The sequence below is a fragment of the Neofelis nebulosa genome, chromosome 12, assembly GCF_028018385.1.
Source record: "Neofelis nebulosa isolate mNeoNeb1 chromosome 12, mNeoNeb1.pri, whole genome shotgun sequence".
NCBI classification, from domain to species: domain Eukaryota; kingdom Metazoa; phylum Chordata; class Mammalia; order Carnivora; family Felidae; genus Neofelis; species Neofelis nebulosa.
This window is the reverse complement of record NC_080793.1, coordinates 87466664-87491774: the sequence shown is the minus strand read 5'-3', so window position 1 is coordinate 87491774 and position 25111 is coordinate 87466664. Positions and strand designations below refer to the sequence as shown.

Sequence of the window (25111 nt, the reverse complement as noted above, 5' to 3'; positions counted from 1 at the left end):
AGGGTGGGGAGGGATAGAGAGAGGGAGAGAGAAAGAGAGAGAGAGAGAGAGAGACTGAGAATCCCAAGCAGGCTCCCCACCAGCAGTGTGGAGCCCAGTGCGGGGCTCAAACACATGAACTGTGACATCATGACCTGAGCCGAACCCAAGAATCAGACACTTAACCAACTGAGCCACCCAAGTGCCCCTACTTTAAAATTTTTTTAAAGTGGGCTTCTTGCCCAATGTGGGGCTCGAACTCATAACCCTGAGATTAAGAGTCGCATGATCTACCACCAGCCAGCCCAGGCACCCCTCACGATCACACTTAAAAAACAAAAAGAGGTATTGTTTTCTTGGCTAGAGGAGCTGAGTGGTATAGAAGACAGAGAAAGAAAAGAGCACTGGGCTTTTTTGCCCTGGCTCTGGCTGTGTTACCTTAAGTGTAAGAATGTGCCTTCCTAGGCTTTTTGTTTCTCCATTCTATAAAATCATTTGTTGTGATGATTGGTTGAGATAATGAATGTGAAGTTGCCATTACTTTACTCCTACAGGGTAAAAAGACCAAAGTCCTAAATCTAGAATTTCTTTCCAAACAGCTCCATTTTTGTACTATGCCTGGCGTATAATAATAATTGAATCCTATCTTTCCAACCTTATCTTGTACTCGTCTCTAATCTTCCAGTTCCGGTAAGGAGTCTGTACTTTCTCCAGTGAAAATGTTGCTCACATAGTCATTCATATCTCTGTCAGTCTCAGGCTCGTTCATTTTTTCAAACCCTTTGTTCAGGAATGGTCAAGTCTCTCCTATCTCATTCTGTCCCCTTTGGTTTCTTTTTAGCCATGGCAATCTTGGTGTCTTTACTGCTCACCGTTCTACTTTGGCATATACAGTATCTTGGTTCTTAATAGAAGTGTCCAGTGTGGAGGCCTTTTCTTCCCAGGTGTACTGTAAGCTCCTGGAATACAGGAATAATAGCTTTGATTTTGTAGTTACTCGTTAAGGATGTTTTAATGGGGCTTGTAATATATCCAAGTTGCCATATTGTTAAGTAATGGTTTATATTGTATTTGCCAGCAAATAAAGTTTAGAACAAGGATTGGCAGGTTGTTAAATGTGGGATACCATGATTCTGACAGATCACTGATAATCTGACTTACAGGATAAAGTCTCCAGAGTATAAGGCCTTTGGGGAAGGTCTTCCTCTGGAAAGGAATGGCCTATGTATTATTATCAGTTAAAGAGTCTTCTATTTTAATAAAGCATCCTTTAAAATATATATACCTGGGAGCTTCATTGAGCATCTGACCCTTGATTTTGGCTCAGGTCATAATCCCAGGGTCATGGGATCGAGCCCTATGTTGGGCTCTGTGCTGAGTGTGGAGTCTGCTTGGGATTTTCTATCTCTCTCTCTCTCCCTCCCCCCCCTTCTCTCCCCCTCTCCCTTCTCCTCTCCTTCTCCCTCTCCGTCTCCCTCTCTCTCCCACGCAGGTGCACACATACTCTCTTTAAAAAAAAATAAAAAATATATAGATACCTTAATTAGTAGGCAGGTCCTCATATTGTAATATAGTTTCCTTGTGAGTATAAATGAAGTTAAAAAAAAAAAAAACAAAGCCTAGAAATCTAGGGTTGGGTAAGAGACTCACTTTTCCACTGATACCCTTTGGGTTTTTGGTTGTTGCTGTTTAGCGCTGGCATTTTTACATACTCAAAGTGCCATTCTTCCTTGGATAGGTAAGCTGTCAGACATTGCCACCAATGTATATCTTCAATGTACGTTTGATTGCTACCTTTTTTAATTGGCTGTATTGATGTGCAGTTTGCATAGAGTATAATTCCCCAATGTGAAGTGTGCAGTGTGGCAAATTTTGACGAATGTGTTTAGTCATGTGCGACTAGCACAGTCAAGAAGCAGAACGTTTTCATCACTGCCAAACATTTGTACCCAGCCTTTTGTCATTGATCCTCTACTGCATTCCCTGGCCTCTGGTGACCACAGATCTGCTTTATGTCTATTATTGTCTTTTTTCTAGAATTTCCTATCACAGCATATACATGACAGTATATGGTTTTTGTACCTGGCTCTCTTCAGATTGTACCTGAATTTAGATGGTGTGTGCATCACGTAGTTTGTTCCTTTCCACTGCTGCATGGTAGTTCACGGTATAGCCGCACTGCCCTTTGTTTATTCTGTTTACTAATCGGTGGGTACTTGGATTGTTTCTAGTTTTTGGCTCTTGTGAGTCAAGCAGTTACGTACATTTAGTACAAATGTTTGGGCATATGTGTTTATTTCACTCAGGTAAGTGAGTAGCAGAGAGATCGCTGAGTCATTATGAGAAGGGTAGGTTTAATTTCATAAGTAACCACCCAACTGTTTTGCAAAGTAGCTGTACCGTCTTGTATCCCTGTTGGTAGGGTACAAGAGTTACAGTTGTCCCCGTCCTTGCTGTGCAAGGTATCGACAATGCTTTTAATTGTGGCTGTAGTTCCAGTGAAAATGTAGTGGTATCTCATTCTAGTCTTCATTTGTATTTCCCTAAAATGACTGTTGGTGTTGAGCATCTTTTCATAAGCTCATTGGCCATTTGCATATTGTTTTTGTTATTGTCCAAACCATTTACCTATTTTTTAAAAAATCACGTGTTTTTTTTTTTTTGTCTCCTTCTTATTTAGCGCTTTTAAGATATTTACATAATTCTGGGTACAAATCCTTTATCAGAAATATGTTTTGCAAACTTTTTCCCCATGACTATGGGCTGGCACTTTCATTTTCTTAAATTTGCCCTTTCAGAGGACATAAGTCTCATTTGGATGAAGTTTTATTTATCAATTTTTTTTCTTGGAGTTTTTGTGAAATATGAAACATTTTTGTCTAATGTCACTTACATTGTCTCATGTTGTCTTCTAAGAGCTTGTAATCTTATTGTTAGGTCTATAATACATTCTGAGTTAGTTTTTCTATATGGTGTGACACAAGTTTCATATAATTCCATGTGAGTATCCAGTCTTTTCAGCACCGTTTGTTGAAGAGACTGTAATTTCTCCATTGAGTTATCTTGACGTCTTTAATGAAAACCAGTTGACTGTATGTGTATGGATGTATTCTGTTCCATTTTTTTTTATTACTTTATGTCCGTATCCTACTTTCTTGATTACTGTAGCTTTATAGTCTTAAAATTAGATAGTATGTAGTTTCTCCCACTTTGTCTTGTGTTTCAAAGTTGTGGTGGTTATTTTAGATCCTTTACATTTGCATATAAACTTTGGAATTAACTTGTCAAAATCCACAAGAAAAACCTTCCTGAAATTCTGGAATTTTGACTGCAGTTGTGTTGAGTCTATGGATTAATTTCACAAAAATTAATATTTTAGTTCTGTTAGGTGTTATAATCCGTAAACATGACATATCTATTTATTTAGGTCTTCTTTAATTTCTCTTATTATTTTCTGGTTTTCTAGTTTCTTGCATATATTTTTTGTTAATTTTATCACTAAGTGTGTCCTATATTTGACACTATTGTAAATAATTTATACTATATATTTCAATAGTATTGAGATACAATATGGCCAGTATGGAAACATATTTGAATTTTTATATATTGACCTTATAACCTTGTAATGTCACTAAATGTACTTCCTATTCCTAATAGCATTTTTAAAAAATGCTTTAGGATGTTCTGCCTAGATAATCATGTTGTCTGCAAATAAAGATTGTTTTACGTCTTCTTTTCTCATTTGTCTGCCTTTTATTCATTTTTCTTGCCCTATTGCATTGATTAGGGTCTATGGTGTTGAATAGAAACAGTAAGGGAGGATAGCCTTGTCCTCCTCTCGATCTTAGAAATAAAACATTCCGTCTTTCACATTAAATCTAATGTTAGCTGTAGGTTCTTTGTAGATGCCCTTAGTCACGATGAGGAAGTTCCTTTCTATTCCCAGTTTTCTGGGAGTTTTTATTTATGAGTGGATGTTAAATTGAGATGACCCAGTGCTTTTTCTCTGTTGGTCTGTTAACCTGGTAAATTACTATGATTGATAATTCTAATGATAAAGCAACTTTGAATTCTGGGGTAAATCCCGTTTTGTCATGATTCATTACATTTTTTTATACGTTTATTAGAGTTTTTTTTTAAGTTTTATTTTTATTTATTTTGAGAGAGAGAGAGCGAGAGAGAGAGCAGTGAAGGGACAGAGAGAGGGGGAGAGAGAGAGAATCCCAAGCAGGCTCCACATTGTCTGTGCAGAGCCCCACATGGGGCTCGAACTCATGAACCATGAGATTGTGACCTGAGCCGAAGTCAGACACTTAACCCACTGAGCCACCCAGGAGCCCCAATATGTTACTAGGTTTGATTTGTTAGCATTTTATTCCAGACACTTTTGTGTCTGTTTTTCTGAGGACTGTTGGTAGTAGTTAAATTTTCTTGTTTTTGTCATTAAAAAAAAAAAAAAAAAAAAGTCAGGGTAATCTTGGCCTCATAAAATGAATTGGGGAATGTTTCCTCATCTTTCATTTTTGGGAAGGGTAAACACCAACTGCTTTATGATTTGGAAAATACAATCAGTTTTGTTACTCTGACAACTTAATTCTTATTACTGAAATAAATATTTAGTCGAGGAGGAAGGGCATGTTCTTACTTTCAGAAATTCTCCAAATGGTTGTTTGTAGCTAAAACCGAAATAAAACAAAAACCAAAATAGCTTATGCCAGTATGTTCGTACAGGTGTTTGTAAAACTGGATATGCAAATTTAATAACCTTGGGTGTGAATTTAATATCAATAAATCATATATATGATATATGATAGTATATTTCATGGAGATTTTAATTCTTGTATTTATTTTTGTTCATGAAACATTTTGTAAAGTCCCTTGTATGTGCTCATTAAGTCCTGCTTTGTGCGTACTTCAGCTTCTTAACAGGCTTGTCAGTGGTTAATTATTAGGTTAGGGTGAATTTTTAAAAAAAACTTTGATCCAGGGCGCCTGGGTGGCTCAGTTGGTTGGGCGACTGACTTCAGCTCGGGTCATGATCTCACAGTTCCTGGGTTTGAGCCCCGCATGGGGCTCTGTGCTGACAGCTCAGTCTGCTTCCGATTCTGTGTCTCCCTCTCTCTGCACCTCTGCTGCTCGTGCTCTCTGACTCTCAAAAAATAAATAAATGTTAATAAAAATTTTTTTTTCAAAACTTTGATCTGGCAGAATATTCTATTTGTACTTCCTCCGAGGAAGAGCCTATTCCTTGAGAGTGCAATAGTTCTCAAGTTATACCTTTTTGAGATGAGAAGTCTGGGAGATGCGTTCCCGTTGCTTAGTCATCACTTTTATTGACTTTATCGAACGGATGTTACATGTTGGTGTTCAATCTATCTTCATCCAAAGCATATTCTGTGAAAGTGAGGATTGGGATGATGCCAAATGCTATTTACTGACCAGCACAGTATCTGTTAAAATTGTCTTCGAGGATTGGGAAACCGGATTAAGTGAATAAAAATGATGAACCATAATGTTTAATAAAGAAACACAATTCAATTTGTGTTTTCATGCCGTTCAAATAGTTTGCTATTCTCCTATGTTCTTTCAAGAATATTAGCATGTAAAGTTTACTGTAGGATTTAAATCATTTGCTACCTGTCTTGCTATCTAACTCAGACTGTAACCACCCCCCCCCCCGCCAAGAAACTCGATGCCCTTGTAAATCACCTAGCATATTCTTAACATTTCCTAGAATAATATTTCAAAACTACCCGAAAAGTTTAAATTATATGAGATAGAATCTCATAAGGTGCTTAAATAGATTGTTTTTTATTTTTCCTTTCATAACAATCATGAACTTGAAATTTCTCTCCTGTGTAAATTTGCAAAGTGCTTACCTTGCAGTAAATACCACCTACCTAATGACATAAGATATAAGAACCAGTAGCTATAAACTAAATCGTTAAGCATATTGTTGATACTATGCATGATTATATTTTATGCAGTATCTTGCCTCATGAGCTGTATTTACATTTATTTCCTGTATGGAGGGACATAAAAAGCTGAGTTACAAATTACTGTTAAAGGCAGCAGTGGGACTGTTACTGTAACCTATATTTGAAATGAATATTAGCGAAAGAATATAAGAAAAAAACAAAGAGATCTCAGGAATGGGTGTTAGAACTCACTGGAAAATGTTGGATTTTGTAGGTTACCATGACCCGTTGTCATTTTACAAGAGAAATCATCTGTGGGAACATTTAATACATCAGAGTGAGAATACATTAGAGAAATCATCTGTGGGAACATTTGATACATCAGGGTGAGAATACATTAGAAGCACTGGAAGGCGTTTGTAGTTTTCTGTTGCACATATAGTAAAAATATGTTGCTTGTTAGGAAATTAATTGGTTAAGTGATATCCAAGCATCATCCTTTCTCGCTGTAGAAACTGAAGTTTGTATATTTGGAAATGGCAAGAAAATAGCAATGTTTTAGCGCTTTTTTTGGTAGTGGACACATGTAGCTTTTCACTAGCTACTATCCTCTCATGATGTAATTAGTGATACACTGTTTGAGGACTTTTTTTAGCCCCTAATAATCCTTTTAAGCTTGAGATGGGAGGTAAGGCACTAGCTAACTCTGAAATGCTGCTTTCAGTTAAATTGTGCAAAGTGGGGGTGAATATGTGACACCAATAAGGCTTTACAACAACTTCAGTGTGTTAGTTTCAGGCTTAATTCTAAGAAAGGTAAAGCTGAATATTAAAAGTTAAACTGTTACGTTTTCAAATGTTTTAGATGTTTATCTTGATGCGCGCGTAACATAGAGGAAACCTGGGCAAATATGAGTGATAATTTTTTCATTAAACAAGGACTTTTTTTTCTAACAGTGTTAAATTTATTATGTTAGATAACATAATAGATAGATGGTTATTTTGTGCATGTGTCTATTGAGGTATAAGAGTATTTGTGTTTATTTGAAACCATTTAGTCTTGAGCATAAATTGCCGAGATGCCGATTCAGTGTGTCTCATCCTAAGAAAATTTGGCATATTCGTATAATATAATCTCATTTTTAGAGCCCCGACTAGATTCAGTGTCTTTTCTGAGTAGCTGATAGGTAACTTTAGATTTGCTCAGCCCCTGCCTTCCACTGTCCAGTCGGTCACAGATCCTAGGACAAAGCTCGTGTGTGTATTCACATCTAAGTTGGGCTGTAAGCCTGGGTAAAGACAGAAGGCAAGAGGGATATCCCAGACCCAGGTCCTTCGATATATAACCACCTTTTAAAAATGAGAATTTCTTGGGACGCCTGGGTGGCTCACTCAGGTTAAGCATCCAACTCTTGGTTTTGGCTCGGGTCATGATACCACGGTTCGTGAGTTCGAGCCCCTCACCAATCCCAGCTTGGGATTCTACCTCTCTACCCCTTCCCTGCTAGCGTGCACTTTGTCTCTCTCTCAATAAATAAACACTTTTAATTAAAAAAATTAAAATGAGAACTTCTTATAATAAGGTCTTCCTAATCATGTCACTACATAGTCTTTTAAAATCTTTTCTTCTTGGGGGCACCTGGGTGGCTAAGTCGCTTAAGTGTTTGACTCTTGATTTCAGCTCAGGTCATGATCTCACAGTTTGTAGGTTCGAGCCCCATGTCCGGCTCTCTGCTGACAGTGCAGAGCCTGCTTGGGATTCTCTCTCTGTCCCCCTCTCTCTGCCCCTCCCCTGCTCATTCTCTCTCTCTCTCTCTCTCTCTCTCTCTAACTAACTAAACTTAAAACATATTTTTAAATTTTTTTTTTTCAACGTTTTTTATTTATTTTTGGGACAGAGAGAGACAGAGCATGAACGGGGAAGGGGCAGAGAGAGAGGGAGACACAGAATCGGAAACAGGCTCCAGGCTCCGAGCCATCAACCCAGAGCCTGTCACGGGGCTCGAACTCACGGACTGCGAGATCGTGACCTGGTTGAAGTCGGACGCTTAACCGACTGCGCCACCCAGGCGCCCTTAAAACATATTTTTAAATCTGTTTTTCTGGATTACAAAAGCAACACATGTTTTATATAGAGAAAGGGAACTAATACATATGTCACCACCCACAGAGAACATAGATTACCTTCTCTAGGTAATATTTTAAAATGTAAAATTGTTTTAGGGTCATTATTGGAAGATTCTCTCTTTTAAAGATGTTCTTCTATCAAAATATTGCCGTCACGTGAATAGGTGAACAGATGGAAGGATGGGATGTGGATAATTCAATAGGAGCCAGAGAGTCAGAGGGTAAAAACATCCCTGTCATGTTCCTGAAGCACAGATCACAAAGGGGGACATGAACACCTGACCCTCGAGAGCACATCTGTGGAAACGGAAGGTTCTATCCATAGAGTATTGTTAACCATGGTACATACCATTTGCACACGTCACTTAGGATATTAACAATATATTTGGATTCCGGTTACATTTTAGTCAACTGTTTGCATCCCAATGACAAACCACGTCCTCACCATAGAGGGAGGTCCCCTAAGGGTGCCGGTGCTGTGGCTCTTAAATTCTTCACTCTCAAAACTGAATCAGTAGGATCCTGTCCTGGAACTTACCAGGTGTGTTCTTCACTCTTCGCAGATGCAACGGTTGGGCTAGAAATCATGCCTGTTCATCTGAATGCGAACCCTTTGGTGACATTCCTTTGAGTCTAAGATAAGTGGATGAAATGTGCTGCATAAATCATGTCACAGCAAACAGTTGTCACCTGGCACTAGAGCTTGATGACATTTCAAAACGCTGGCTTACTGCTGGTAGTGTTCAGTTACAGTTGTGTAGAAAGTCTGTTTGTACAGCTAAAACAGTTCTTGAGAAAGCAAGATTCCTCTCTCAAGCGACAGGGCTTGAATGAGTTTATAACAGGGATCCCTGTGCTGTGCTCCTGAGACATAGTCGGCGAGGCTTTCTCGTAATTTCTCATTGCTCTCCCTCTGGCACACGCCTGAGAAAACAACAGACCTTCAGCTTGGTGAAATCCTCAGTATTTACTGAGTCCGGCATCGACCACAGTGCAGGAATGTTTAAAAAACACAAAATTCCTAGAAGATGGTAGCCCAAATTTGGGCCTTAAGATACAGCTTTTCTCTGTAGTGATCGACTCCCTGTCAAAGCTCGTCTTCACTTTGACCTGTTCCCGAAAGTTCTGCATCTGTCTTTACTTACCGTCAGTTTAGTCTGGTCAGTTTAGTCTGATACATTGCCTTTTCTCGCAGAATGATAAAAGCCTGCTCAGCACAGGCAGAAAAAGGGTAATGAACTTCTCTTCCTCGACTCCAGAAGAAACTATAGCTACAGAGCTTTTACTTCATGCGGGCCCGAATTTTCTTCCTAAAAACCACCCGCGTTCGATTTTACCACATTCCTGAACTTGATAACTTCTGTCACTTCTAGGAAAACTATACGTTTTTGATGTCTTTGGACTTCAAACAGGTGCATACACATTTAAAAAGAAATCTGTTGGTTCTCCTTTCCCACCCCCATCATGTTCCGTCTCCATGGATAACTTTTCATATTAAAAAAATTTTTTTTAATCTTTATTTTTGAGAGAGAGAGACAGAGACAGAGCGTGAGCAGGGGAGGGGCAGAGAGAGAGGGAGACACAGAATCGGAAGCAGGCTGCAGGCTCCGAGCTTTCAGCACAGAGCCGATGCGGGGCTCGAACTCACAGACTGTGAGATCACGATCTGAGACGAAGTCGGACGCTTAACCGACAGAGCCACTCAGGCGCGCCCACTATTTTCCTATTTTGGATCTGAATCCTGTTCTGTGTCCTGTTAAACATGTAGATTTATTGTGTGTTCGCACAAAACATTGGATGCGTATGCGTTTTAATTTTGCATTGCTGGTATTGTGCTCTAGACACCATTTACTTTTTAAAGAGCTGCCAGACTTTTGGGAATACATCTCGATTTTGTTTTTCTACCTGCTGCCTAGTATTCTGCAGAAAGTATTTGCTTCATTTTGTTTATCTTACATTGGACACCTAGATTACACAGCCTTCTTGTAACTGACTCCATATTTTCAGGCTATATATCTTGTACTCCATGTAACTGAAATTCCAGCTACATGAAGTTCATCACTCTTGTATGAAAACAATGTGCTTTTTATATTGCCGTTTGTTTGCACATATTTCCAGTTTTTCAGTGACTACGTCGTTACTCTGCAAGACTCAATTCCTGTCATCTCCTTGGTGAAGACTTCAGCAGCCCCTTCCTTGAGCTAGCTGTTGTGTTCTGTGCTTGCTCAGCATTTGCTTTTATCTTGGTAACGTAGAAGCCTATATTTCTGCTGAAAAGTCTCTTTTCTCTCTGGATTTTTTGAAGGGAGGGACCAAATCTTAGGTGTCTTTTTAATTTTTAAAAATGTTTATTTTTGAGAGAGAGACAGTGCAAACAGGGTAAGGGCAGAGAAGGAGGGAGACCCAGAATCCGAAGCAGGCTCTAGGCTCTGAGCCATCAGCACAGAGCCCGACGCGGGGCTGGAACCCATGAGCCATGAGGTCATGACCTGATCATGACCTGAGTCAGATGCTCAACCGACTGAGCCACCCAGGTGCCCCATCTTAGGTATCTTTGTATCCTTCGCTATAGTGTGGTGAACTGCGTATATTTGGCAAGCGGTACAACATGAATCGAATAAATGAAACGTGTAGGCTCTCTAGAATGGAATACCGACAATAGGAGCACAAATGATTCTCGTACGTAAGGATGGGTAGGAACACAAATACACAAGTAGTACTAAAGAGAGTAGCGTTCAGGAGGCTGAATCTCAAAATGAGGCTTGTGACGATGGAAAGGATCACAGCATATTGTGTTGAGATCGTGAAGGAAACCAAGAAGAAGCATAAACATCTTGGGACAGATGGCGTAATACTGGATGTCGGAGCAAAGGCAGAATTGCAGAACTCCTCCTGGGTTGGTTTTTACTTCTCTATCCCAAGGAAACGAGCCTCGGGTTCCGCAAAGGAGACTCAGGATGGCAGCAAGGGCATTGAAGTCCAGGGAAGGCGAGGCAGTGGGGAGAAGGCTCTTTGATGCTTCTGACCACTTAACACCTCAGGAATAAATCACCTGCAGAAATGAGCGGTTCAGTCATGGTTCAGCAGTGACGATCAGTACCAAAGGCGCCGAACGATCGTTATGCAGATAATGTCTTTATTTTCAAAAAAGAGGAGTAAATGTACGATGTTATAACCGATGTAACCAGAAGTGGAATTTTGAAACCCGTGTTTCAGTTTCATGTCTGTGCTTGGGAAAATTCTTTTAATTAGTTATTAGATACTTGGTGCAGACTCAACCTAGGAAAGAAGCAGTCCTCCAGAGACTACCTAAGGTCGCTAGAAATGTGTGTCATGTTAAGCTTGTGTAACTTTCACCGTACAGTTGGAGTAAGGTGATTTTGCAAGGCTTGGGACAAAGCGTCTCGTGGTAGTGTTCAGGAGATAGATGGTCAAATTAGGGGCTGTTTTATGAGGACGGGCACATTCCTAGGCGGTTGACAAAACGTGATGAATGAACTGATGTCAGCTTGGAGAGAGGGATTTCTAGTGACGTGATTCGGCTCTTTCTTTCACTTTGTCCTATTAATCATTTATATCACCAATTTCGATGAAACACGTCCATCACATTTACATATCACATAAAGCTGGGAGTGACAGCTAACGGTTGGAGTAAGGGAATCAGGACCAAAAAAAAAAAAAAAAAAGCCTTAGCCATCTGAAATGATTGGCTGAAACTGAAATCACAGTAGTCAAGAATATGAGGAAGACCTGGGAATTTGTGATCTACCTGTTACTCCTATGCCCCAGCCATAGACTTTTGTGTGTTTGTTTGTTTTTTAATTTATTTTTGAGAGGTGGGGGGGGGGGCGGTGGGGAGTGGCGCAGAGAGAGAGAGAGAGAGAGAGAAAGAGAGAGGGAAAATCCCAAGCAGGCTCGATGCTGTCAGTGCACAGTCCAACACGGGGCTCAGTCTCCAGAAGAGTGAGGTCATGACCTGAGCCTAAATCAAGAGTCGGACTCCTAACCGACCGAACCACCCAGGTGCCCCTAGAGAGTTTTATTGCAAATACAGGGTGTGGAATGGAAAAGGTATAGCCTCTACTTACGAGAAAAAACCAATATGTTCATTTATACTTCCAGGTTTTAAGAAGTATCTGGGAACTTTGTCATATAAGGAATATTTCCAAGGATCAGAGTGGTATCCTTATTAAAACTTAACTTTTGAGGGGGCGCCTGGGTGGCTCAGTTGAGCGACCGACTTTGGCTCAGGTCATGATCTCGCGGTTCGTGGGTTCGAGCCCCGCGTTGGGCTCTGAGCCTGGAGCCTGCTTCCGATTCTGTGTCTCCCTCTCTCTCCGCCCCTCCCCCACTAGAACTCCATCTCTCTCTAAAAATAAATAAACCTTAAAAAATTAAAAAAACAAACAAAACTTTTGTGTATATGTGTGTTGAGTGAGGAATCATCAGAATAGTAGTTATTTTCAAATATTTGAAGACTGAAAAAGGAATTTGCCTAGTTCTTTATTTGTTTAGCTTTAGAAAAAAGTATCACGTACTTCCTGTGGGGCTGGAAATTGTGCCAGGCAGTGGGGATATAGTAGTGACTGAGCCCAAAAAGTGACCTCATCTTTACCCTTTGTGTCACTGACAGTCTGGGGAGGAAAGTCAGACATTAACCAGACAATTCCATGAGTAAATGTGACTTGCAGCTATGATCACACCAGTGAAGTCGAGGTCCATGGCACCCTGAGAGTGGATTAGTCGGGACCCTTGGTTTGGTTAGTGAGATTGCTGCTTGCTTGAGGCAGTGAGGCTGGAGGTGAGGAAGAGTGTACCTTAACTAGGTGACAGGAGGGAAGGGACCCAGTGTGAAGGAACCTTTCCAGGGCACAGAGGACACTCTCTAAACCTGAAAAAGAAGACGGGTTCAGGACCATCAGCCTCTGAAGACTTGGGTAAGAAGTTTATTCTGTGTTGAGGAAAAGTGAACCGCATTTGCTGGACTTATCTAGAAGGCTGATTTAAATTTGGGACGGTGTCACTGCTGAGTTGACTGGCCCCAGGCCAAGGTAGGACTGCAGACCATGGATAAAGAGGTGGGGGTGGGGGGATGGAGGGATGAGGGGATGGGCAGATGGGGTGTTGTGCCCCGGGAATCAGGACCTGTCATAGAAGAGGAAGGAATTCAGCTGTGGGATAGGGGAGAGAGCACTCTATTTGGGGACAGAGGATGTAGGTACAAATCCCAGTTTTGCCACTTACTAGTTTGGTGGCCTTCAGTCCCTGAAGTAACTGCCCAACTTTTGGCTCACATGTTTTGTCAGGGTTAGGTGGTTCTTGTGAATGACCTACAAATTGTGAAGTGTAACATAAAATGGAAGAACTGAGAAAAAAAAATTTGTCCACAATGGCCATTATTGGACAGGGTGACTTAGTAATGGAATGGAGCTTCCTCCGTGGTCTCCAGCCTAAGTGTTTGGAACTGTGTAAGAGTTTTATCATTGTAGCTTCAGATCCCATTGTTCCCTGACAGGCGCAGCCTGAAAATCACTCGTCCACTTGGCTCGTAGCAGCCCTCAAGTTGCTCAGCGGGACTTTAAATCAGATACACATGAGCTGTTTTTGTCGTCGGTGACCTCAAAAGCAAGAAGCAGCTTTAATGAATCTTACAGCAAAGGCCTAAAGCCAAAAAATTAGAAAGTATGAAAAATTGTCAAATACATCTTTAGTACTTTTGTATCTTAAATTATATCCAGGCACATAGAGATGTATGTATATTTTTGCTCTAGATATATATGCATGTATATTTTTGCCTGGATTTATGTTGTTGTGTGTGTATCCATGCAAATCCACATGAAAGACCCTGTGAGTGGAAATATACCATTCGTTTTTGAAGTGTTTTCCATTTAAAACCCACAATAAAATGGAAATCAGGGTAAAATACATAGCTATTTTTTTGGAGACAGGAACGGAATAATATTTCTAATGACTCACCGAACGGAGTATGCATTCATAACATGGTATTTATTCACGTATTGATGCACACAAAGTCCACTCGACAAATATTCATTAAAGGACCTAAGATGTTTATATGTATTGCTCTACCCTGCATTTTTATTAAGGTTATTTGCATGTATCACTACGAATCTCCACAATCTGTGTCTTGGTAAAATATGACAAGCCCTCTTGCATTAAACTAAGGCAAAGGCCAGGATGCGAAGATAATCTAAACATTTAAACTTATGCAATCTTCCAGCATAATCCCAAAGACAACTTCAACTGGAGCATTCTGCCCATTTAATCAGGTGTTAAATGTTACTGTCCTTGAATATTTTGTTGCTTTGATGGTTTTAAGAATTCCTCAATTCTAACTATATTACCAATAGCGTGTGACTCGTGTGTTGAAATGCTGTTCATTCTAGTTATTTCACACATATTCTTTAGGAGACTGGAACAATAATTGCTGAAAACCGATTGCATCTTAGGGGTGTTGAATCTTGGAAGTTGCTTCTGGATCCATAGCTGAGTGGAAAAGACATCTGAGTGAGAAATCAGATCTTCCCACAGACTTCCATTTATACCTACAATGACAGTAATAGATGGACCAGGCCCTGTGCTAAGGATTTTACATCTACTTTACTTAATCTTTCCACCAGCTCTATAAAGTGTGGGTATTGTTATTCCAGGGTTATCGATGAAGAAGCTGGGCTTTTGGGGAGGTTCGGTAAGGAGGCCTGGGTTCCATCCCAAGTCACTTCTGATTCCAAGACTGCTATGCTGTTTTGAAACAGCTGATTTGCTACACAAGAAGTTGATTGAAATCATTTTAGACTAGTCTCCTGGAGCCACGCTTCTTGCCTTTGCGATGGATGGTGCTATATCAAAAGGAGTTAACACACAGATTGCAGATACAAAGGTAGAAATAAGAAAATGATAGCAATCCTTGAGTAATAATGGATTTCTTGTTGTTGCTTTTGTCATAAGTTTTTAAATAGCTAATGCTTACCTGTAGTAGGAAAGAACTCAGATAGCCCGAGAGCATATACAGTGCAAATCATGGCTCCCTTCTGCTCTGGCCGCCCGTTCTCCCACGAAGAGGCAACCCCTGTGTCCAATTTCCAGTTATTCTTCCAGAGAGAGAGTTCACATGAATTGACTTTTGGGGGAAAAAAAAGTAACATTTGAGCATCCTGTCTACAGAACCCAACCGGAAGCAGCCAGGTCTGGCCACTGCTTGACATCTGAGTGGGGCCAAGCGGGAGAGAGTGGAAATGGATGTACAAGAGATGTTGTGCAGTGGAAATGCAGCCAGGCCATCGCATTAGCCCTCTCCGCCCAGGAGTCCTTAACCCCTCCAAGCACGTTTGCCCCATTGTATAGATGAAGAAACTGGTTCTTTGAGTCCCCCGACTAGCTGTACGTGAGAGCAACACTCCCACGCAGGGCTCTGCCTCTCATCTTTCCATCCAAGGCAGTGCTGGCGACCGCTGGGTTTGAGAGTGCTCTCGAGAATTGGACAGTCAAAGTGCTCTAGAACTGACTAGAGTTTCTGCCGGTCAGCCGGGTAGCAAGCTGCAGAAAGCCCAAAGGCAATAGCGGATTTTTTTTTTTCCTAACTTTTAGAACACATTGTTAAATTTTACAATAGGTTCCGATTTACAAAAGCTTGTGAAGATAGTACAGAGAGTTCCTATATATCTCACACCCAGTTTCCCATATCATCAGTGGCTGTCCTCACTCACTGTAAGGTTACTCTTTACTCCCCCTTTTCAGACTTTCCCCCTTTGGAAGGAAAACACTGTGTGTGGCCCCCACTTAAGGAGCGGGGAGTCCTGTTCCACTCCCGCAAGAGTGGGGTATCTTCATAAATTACTTGGAATACTTCTGCATGAGATTTGTCTCTACCCCCGTTTGTGTATGTATTTAATCAGTCATTTATTTATGTAAGTATGGATTCGTGGATGTTTTTTTAACTTATTTTTTTAAGTTTATTTGTTTGTTTGGAGGGAGACTGAGACAGCGCTAGTGGGGACAGGCAGAGAAAGAGGGAGACAGAATCCCAGGCAAGCTTTGTGCTGCCAGTGCAGAGCCTGATGCAGGGCTTGAACTCAAGAAACCGCGAGATCACGACCTGAGCCGAAACCAAGAGCCAGACGCTGAACCGACTGGACCGCCCAGGTGCCCCTCGTGGATACTTATTTTATACTTTGGATTATAATGCAACACCATTTTATTGTTCAGATTGGCTCAGCTTTGGTCATTGGGAGCTTTGTAAATGACCCCTGTGTCCCTTGTCCCTCTGATATAACCTCATCATGGAGTTTTATTTTTTGTTTTGAGTACTTTTTTAGTGTCTGGGACTATAGGATGCATTAGATTCACCCTTATATTTTCTACTCCACTCTTAGGATCATTTCTGCCAAGAGCCCTGGTGGTTCCTTTTATGGGAAAATGGTGCTAGAATCCACGATCTGGGTGTCAGGTGTAGTAGCTCTTTGCAAACCAAATGCTTAGTGGAAAAGAAAGTTTTTGCCATTGTTTCAGGTAGTGATGAACCGGGTTATTGACATAATTTTTATGTTAATACTGCTGGATCGAAATTTTACCTGAGTGAGTTGAGTAGAATTATCACAAGAATTTCTAAGTAAAATTCTAAGAAGTAATTATTTTATTACTCTTTTCTATTACTTTAAAGAAAGCCGCCTGCCCATGATGGCACTTTATCCTTGACCAGAACCTGAGGCAGAGAACTTCAAAACATGGTAATTTGAAGCAGGTTGGGATTAATTTGAGGATATTGGAAAGACTTGATACTCCATTAGGAAAATTAACAAGCATGGAGTACGGAAAGACATGTAATTCACATTCATGTAAAGAATAATACTTTCCTTTGCATCACTAAGCATTTTAAATTTGTGTACCCAACAGAGGATTGGGAGAGAATGTGAAAGGGAAAAAAAAAGAACAAAAAAGTAAAAAAGAACAAAAAAAATGACTGTTGAGTATCGTGAAAATATCTGGACAGTGGTCCTAACTGATTTACGTTATTTCAGAAAAATATTCTTTATTAGAGATCTGGCCTTTCTAACTCTAGAATTAAGATTTTCTTATTCTGAGATATTTGAAGATAGATTAGACAACGACTTTGGGGGGTTTGAAAAGGATTTGTATGTACGTATTTGCAATCGTAGTGGTGCTGGTGAACATTTCTTGAAAGCTTCTTTATCTTTTACCCTGCCTTTTGTCCCCTTTCACTCTTCAGCATCTGCGTACCATTTCAATAAGAGCGGAATTGTTACCGCCCATCAAGCAACCAGGTCAGAAGAATCACAAGATCTGATAGGCGAATGCGTAAAATGTGTGTTGATTGTAAAAACAAAAGAAAACAAAACTCATTTTCTAAGAATTAACCATATGTTTTTTTCCCAGGGCCTACTTGTCCTCACCTATTGTATTTTAATTTTCTTGCAGCTTAACTGTAAAGAATAGTCTTCTAAATCAGTGTAAATAGAAAAACTTCGATTTAAATGGATTGCATGCAATTGCAATTAGTAGGCAGCAGAAGCACTAATGAGGAAGAGAGCCAGGCAGGTGAAAAACTGAAGGCAAGGTAAATGAAGCAGTCTCTGATGAATAAGCAAACGTTAACTCAGGGCACCGGAAAACAGAATGAGTTGGAGATGCCCAGGGAGCCCTCAAATGAAAATAGCTAGAAAGCCTCCAGAGGGACGGAGCTGAGTATAGAGATGGGCAGATCATAAGAGTGAGATTCTGGGGAAGGGTTGCTCTTGCATCTGAAGCCTGGCACAGATTGCCAGGGAGCACGTGAGACGCCCAGTGTCTCCTTCAGAGTTCAGCGGAAGCCATCAAGCCCATGCTGGAAGAGCCTGGAAACACTAATCTAGGACACAATGGAGGGAAACTTGAGTGTATGAAGGGTGTACCGTGTGCTGGGTGAACTATGTCATTTAATTTTTATACCCGCCCTTTCCCGTCTCATGGCATTTAATTCTTACACCAACCCTCTGAAGGAGAGTATTACTACAGTGTTACAGGTGGAGGAAATGGGGCACAGAGCTGCTTGAGAATAGCTTGCAAATCACACAGCCACTAATCGGAGGTAAACTCAGACCAGGGTGTAAAAAGTGGAAGTTTTCATTTCAAGCAGTTTGGGGCAATCAAGATAGACTGAAACCAATTCGGTGTTGCGTAGGTGCAGACTCTTAGCCCCTGGGGCGATTAACGATACTTTTGGGGGGGGGGTTCTGGGTTGAACTGGTTAAGAGAAAGGAGTTTAAAATGGTGGCTGTGATGTTCAGATGGTTTAGAGCTGCTGAAAAATGAGGGTTCTGGTAGGCTGCTCTATCTGGAGAGCCTTAGAATGGGCTGAAAACTCCTGGACATAGCTGGTTAAGCAAGTGGGCTTGGGGATTGGCTGAAGGGTGGGTTCTTTTAATTATCATTTCACATTCCCTTTGACCTTCTCAGGATTCCTGTAGACGGGAGAGAGTGCTTTTTGGCTCTTCCGGGGAGAATAAATTTTAGTGAGGGCTATTCTTCGATTCTGGCCAACTGGTCGCTCCAATGTACGTTAGGCAATTTGTGAATGAGAGAGGAGAATCACGAAAACCGCTGTGAACTGCGAGGATGTAATATGTTAAACATGGTGTGTTTATGTTTACAAAATAAATCTCAAGAGCAAATTAATTGTATGTCTGTAGTTCTTGAAGTGAAGTAGGCTAAGTGGGGGAAAAGCATGATTTAATCTTGCTTTATTGCTGGCCAAATCTCTAGGCTGGCCTTTTTTTTCCTTTTAATAAAAATGCTTGTGGTTCCTTGTCTTCCCATTAGCTCATAGTTGAGAGCTCTGTTAAGTTGTCTGTGAGACGGCGTGTATTAGGCTTGCCTGATTAAAATTGTTCATGAGAGATCAAGCAGACAAGGGACTTTTAGCATAATTAAAAAAGCACTGCTCGCCTTTAAAGATGAGATTTCAGAGATTTTCAAATTTATATCCACCTGTAGGGAAGTGTGTTTATGTAATTAGATTCCGGTTCTCTCATGAACCCTTCTTAACTCAATTCACACATGGTGTCCTTTCCTTTTATAGACTGTCATCTTCTCATGCAGGAGACGAGAGATGTTGAGAGGAGACAGAATTTGAATGAACTGAAACGTTTCCCTTGAAAGATCACAATGTGATAAGTTACACAATCAGTTACCTCCTTATGTTAACCTGTTTATTTGTGAAAGGAAATGCAGGAGCAAAGTTGAAGATAGTCTAGGGAAAAATCAAAACAAATGGCCTATCCTGTGTTCTCAGGCTAATCCGAGAAAAATTACAGCAGCTTTTGGAATATATCTCCTTGTGTTTAATGGACATCTTAGTCCAAGGTTGTTTTTTCAAAATTTTGTCTTTGCATATTGCAGTCCCAAACTTTCCATTGCTGCGCTCTGAAATCATTCAGTTCTTATTCTCATTTTACTATCATGTTTCAGAGGGAAAAAAAGATGATTACACTTAATGTGGTTTAAAATGGCTTCTTTTGTCCTTTTAAAGCAAAGTCCACTGCTATGGACTTGTTTAGTACTTTATAGAGCACACTTCAGGTTTTGTTTTTTTTTTAAGTGTGTTTCTAAAATACATTTTAGTTCTTTGGAAGAAACCCTTTCTAGCGTAAATCAAAATGTTATTGCTATAATGAGGCAGCATTTTAGAAGAAAATTACCAAGGTGTGAACCTTTTTTTTTTTATTTTTTATTTTTTTACCTACATGTATAAGGCATTAATTTCATAGACGAAGCGCTTCCGAACATGGGAACATTTTCTTCAGGGAAAGCATTTTCCTCAACGAATAAGTAATGCTTTGTTTTCACCCAGAAGATTGCTTTAGAACATTTCTCATGTAATTAAAATAATTTTTCCATTAGCTGAGAGTAGTTCTCAAAGCTTCTTGACTTTTTTTTTTTCACTTCTATCTTATTCTGCATTTTTAAAAAAGAATTCGTTCTAGCCTGATTTTAACATTAAACAGCAGTGTGCAGAAGGTACCCAAATTATGTTTATGTGAGCTCTGGGCAAGAGAAAAAGATGATAAAAGAACCTCCCCAAACCAGAAGGTACCATAAATTATCCCAGTTATATATTGAGATTAAATTTTAGGAACCTAATGAAACATATATTGGCCAGGCATAAAAATACTTCAAAACCACGAACAATCGAGGAAGAAAGGAGCCTGAAATTTTAAATGGTGGGATTTTTTTCTTTAATGTCTCATGTTATCTGCAGGAGAAGAGCACTAAACAAGGTTACATCTTGAAATGGTAAAATCTGTGAATAGTTTTGTTTGTGGGAGGAGGGTCACAAAAAGGTTATTCTTCTGGCTTTCTTCTTCTTGACAAGTAATCAGAGTAGTTCACAGATTTCCTGGTTTCCAACCATTTTATAGTCTGGAAAATTAATGCTTGCATCAAATTATATAGTACCTTACTTTTGATTAAATAAAGTGTTTTAACAGGACCCCACAATCAAGTAAGCTAGATAATAGTCGCTTTAATTAAGACCTAATTTAGGTTGAAAACATATAGAATTAACAAGGTGTACTATATGTTATAATTGTAGCAACCAGTATATTTCTGCCTTAGGCATTATGATTTCCTTTATATTCCACAGAAAGGAAAACCCTTATGTTCTCTTTATTCTTGTTCAATTTCACACACTGGTTTTCATATCCATTTAATTGCTTATTCATCCACCTGTCTGTCGTTCATCCATTTATTCAGTAAGCACTTATGGAACCTTTCCTGTTGGGCTTGGGTACCTGTGATACAGAGATGAGTAACTTTTTGAGGATATCTTTGTGTGTGTGTGTGTGTGTGTATGTATATATATTGCGTGCCACAAATTCACAAAGAATTACCAGTACGAATAGAGTGATGTGCATGTAAAAGAAGGTACATCTAATTGTTTCTGGAATGTCAGAGAAAACTTCAGCAGAGGAGACAGTGTTTAAACTGAGTCGGGAAGGTCCTTCACTGAGCTGAAAATCAGAGGAAGGGCACACAGAAAAGTGAGAAGAGCAAGTAAAAAATGCATTGCGATTTTAGAAGACATGTAAATATTTTGGTATGTCTGGAATATCCAGGAGAAATCATTGGAAATGATGCTGTGGAAGTAGGCAGGTAGATCTCTCACCTGGCCATCTCGATGAGTTCAGACTTTACTTGTAAGGCAGTGAAGGAAATGAAGCTGAGTGAATAACAGGAGAAAATTTGCATTTTGGGAAAATAAATTGGGCAGGATTACAGAAAATGTTTACAGAGGGCAACAAGGGACCACATGCAGTATTCATCAGATGGCTCCTGTTTCTTCAGTGAACTGGGAGGCAATCTTGTATCCTTGGGTTTTAGGGTCAGACAGACTTCATTACAGATCCTGAATCTCAAGAGCCCCTTAACTTCCCTCAGCCTAGGATTTTTCATCTGTAAAATGGGAATAATAGTGGTCTTGCAGTATTGTAGAGTTTACGTGTTCGAAATGCTTTGCTTGGATTTCTAGGCCAATTCTAATCCATCTTTCACTTGCCACACTGTCGGCCATTTGCCAAAAGCCATCGTGGCTTTCTTCAGGCTTCTCATTTCCAGGCTTGGTGCATTCTCAGATGTTCCAGGTTTTGGGGTGGTGGTTACAAAACAAAACAAAACAAAACAAATGGTTTTGTTGAAGTATATCTGACATACAGTAAACCGCACATAATTAAAGAGTACGATTTGGATATTTGGATATGTCTGTGAGATCATCACTGCAGTCAAGGTGCTGAATATACTGTCACTCCAGTGGTTTCCTTGTGTTTTCTTGCATTTTCTTCCCCTTCTCCCTGCCCCTTCATCTCAGAGCCCACCACCCCCACCCATCCCTGCGATCCCTTACATACTTTCAGTCACTGTAAATTAGTTTACATTTCCTAGAAGTTGAGATAAATGACATCATACAGTAGGTATTCTTTTTTTGTCTAGCTTCTTTCACAGGACACGATTACTTGGTCATTCGTCCACACTGTTGCATGTAACAAGCGTTCATTTCTTTTGATTGTTGACTGGTATTCCATCGTGTGGGGTACGGACATATTCACCTTTCGCTGGACAAATGAGTTATGTCCAGTTATCGAGTATTATGATTAAGGCAGCTATGACCGTTAGCGTTCAAGACTTTGTATGGACCTACGCTTTCTTTGTTGGGGGTGGGTGGCTGGGTGGTAAATAACTTAGGAATAGAATGGCTGGGTCATATGGGAGGTATATGTTCAAAGTTTTAAGGAACGTCCACAAACTTTTTTACACCGCTTGCACCATTTGACATTCCCCACCAGCATCGTGTGAGAGTTCCAGATCCCCTGCATCCCAACCCACACTTGATATGGTCAGTCTTTTAAATGTTCATCATTCTGATGTGTGTAGTTGTTTCTCTTGGTGGCATTTATTTGCATCTTCTCAGGTTAATGATTTGGGGCATCTTTTCGTTTGCTTATTTACCATCTTTTGTCTTCTCTGGTTTCCGTTCACATCTTTTGCCCACTTTTATTATTATTATTATTACTGAGTTTTGAGAATTTATTATGGGTACAGGTCCTCTGTCAGATGTTTGCTTTGCAGATATTTTCTCCTAGTCCGCTTGTCTTTTTATCCCAGCAAGGGTGTCGTAAACAGCAGAAGTTTTTAATTTTGACAGAGTCCCATTTACCAATTTTATCTTCTATGGATTGCGCTCTTGGCCTCCTCGGTAAAAAACTTGGCCTACTGAAGGTCCAAAATATTTTCTCACATATTTCTTTTCAAGGAGCTTTATGTTTTTTTACATTTAAGTCTGTAACCCAATTTTGCAATAAACTTTTACCTTTGGGAAATTTTACACTTTTGGGAAGGTTGCAAAGGTAGTACAGAGAGTTCCTGTGCACCCCTCATCTACTTTCTCCTATTATTAACATCTTACATAACCGCAGATTTGTCAGAGCTAAGAAACCAGCTTAGTACGTTACTATTCACTTCACTTCAGACTTGATTTGGATTTTATCAGTTTTTCTAATACTTGTTTTCTGTTCTGGAATTCAATCCATGATTCCCCATTTGTGTGTCGTCCTCATGTTTCTTTAGTTTTCTCTGATCCTTGACAGTTTCTTAGTCTCTCTCTCTCTCTCTCTTTCTTTTATGGTCTTGACAGTTTTGAGCAGTACTGGTCATTTTGTAGAATGTCCTGTAATTTGGGTTTGTCTGATTTTTCTTTTCTTTGGATGGTGCTGAGATACAACTTCTTGATTATAAAAAGTGCAGGAGATCAAGGAATGAGTTAAACCCACAATCGGGAAACCACTGAATCGAGCATGTAGCTCATTCTACACCACAACCGACTGGCCTAGTCTCTTCAGTGTCATAAAAAACTAAGGGGGGAAAAGGGAGGAGACTGTTTTAAAGCAAAAGTAAAGAAGATTTAACTACCGAATCCAATGAGGGGGCCTTGACTAGATCCTGATTTGGGGAGGGGAGCCAGCTGCAAAAGACATTTTGGGGACAATTGGGAAAAATTGAGTGTGAATTTGATATTAGAGGACACTGCTGCTCTGTATAGAGTCTCGAGTCTCTCTGATTTTGTACATAGAAGATCATGTTTGTGAATAAAGAAATTTTTACTTTTTCCTTTAAAATCTGGATACATTTAATTTCTTTTTCTTGCCCAATTATACCGGCTAGATCGTCTAGCACGTTGTTGAATAGAAGTGACAGCTGCCATTTCTGTTTTGTTCTTTAATTTTTTTTTGACTTTTATTTATTTTTGAGACAGAGACAGAGCATGAATGGGGGAGGGTCAGAGAGAGGGAGACACAGAATCCGAAACAGGCTCCAGGCTCTGAGCTGTCAGCACAGAACCCGACGCGGGGCTTGAACTCACAGACCGCGAGATTATGACCTGAGCCGAAGTTGGACGCTTAACCGACTAAGCCACCCAAGCACCCCTATTTTGTTCTTGATCATAAGGGAGGAACATTCAGACTTTCACCATTAAGTATGATGTCAACTGTAGGTTTTTTAAAAGACATTCTTTATCTGGCTGAAGAAATTCTACTTTGTTGAGAATTCTTGTCGGAAATGGATGTTGGATTTTGTCTAATACTTTTTTTTGGTGTCTATTTAGATAATTATGAGGTTTTCCTGTCTTAGTTTCTTAATATGGTGAATTACATTTAAGCCAGCCTTGAAACCCTAAACTGGTTTAGGGCTGAAATCCAGAGATTGAACCCACTTAGTCTCGATGTGCTATTCTTTTTTGTTTGTTTTGTTTTGTTTTGTTTTAATACGAAATTTATTGTCAAATTGGTTTCCATACAACACCCAGTGCTCATCCCAAAAGGTGCCCTCCTCAATAACCATCACCCACCCTCCCCTCCCTCCCACCCCCCATCAACCCTCAGTTTGTTCTCAGTTTTTAAGAGTCTCTATGTTTTGGCTCCCTCCCTCTCTAACCTCTTTTTTTTTTTTTTTCCTTCCCCTCCCCCATGGGTTTCTGTTAAGTTTCTCAGGATCCACATAAGAGTGAAACCATATGGTATCTGTCTTTGTCTGTATGTCTTATTTCACTTAGCATAACTAACTCTCCAGTTCCATCCACGTTGCTACAAAAGGCCATATTTCATTCTTTCTCATTGCCACGTAGTATTCCATTGTGTATATAAACCACAGTTTCTTTATCCATTCATCCGTTGCTGGACATTTAGGCTCTTTCCATAATTTGGCTATTTTTGAAAGTGCTGCTATAAACATTGCGGTATAAGTGCCCCTATGCATCAGCCCTCCTGTATCCCTTGGGTAGATTCCTAGCAGTGCTATTTCTGGGTCACAGGGTAGGTCTATTTTTAATTTTTTGAGGAGCCTCCACACTGTTTTCCAGAGCGGCTGCACCAGTTTGCATTCCCACCAATAGTGCAAGAGGGTTCCCGTTTGTCCACATCCTCGCCAGCATCTATAGTCTCCTGATTTGTTCATTTTAGCCACTCTGACTGGCGTGAGGTGGTATCTGAGTATGGTTTTGATGTGCTATGCTTTATGGATCTTGTT

General features: G+C 40.1%; 1 protein-coding gene and 1 long non-coding RNA gene across 12 annotated transcripts in view; both read left to right on the top strand.

Annotated features, from left to right (window-relative positions):
• RFX3 (regulatory factor X3) overlaps positions 1-25111 on the top strand; it is a 292672-nt gene that overhangs the window by 62893 nt on the left and 204668 nt on the right. The gene's annotated exons all lie outside the window — the stretch shown is intronic.
• LOC131492126 (uncharacterized) lies at positions 13161-18708 on the top strand. Its single transcript, XR_009251885.1, has 2 exons — positions 13161-16767; positions 17268-18708. It is a non-coding gene; the product is annotated as an uncharacterized LOC131492126 (long non-coding RNA).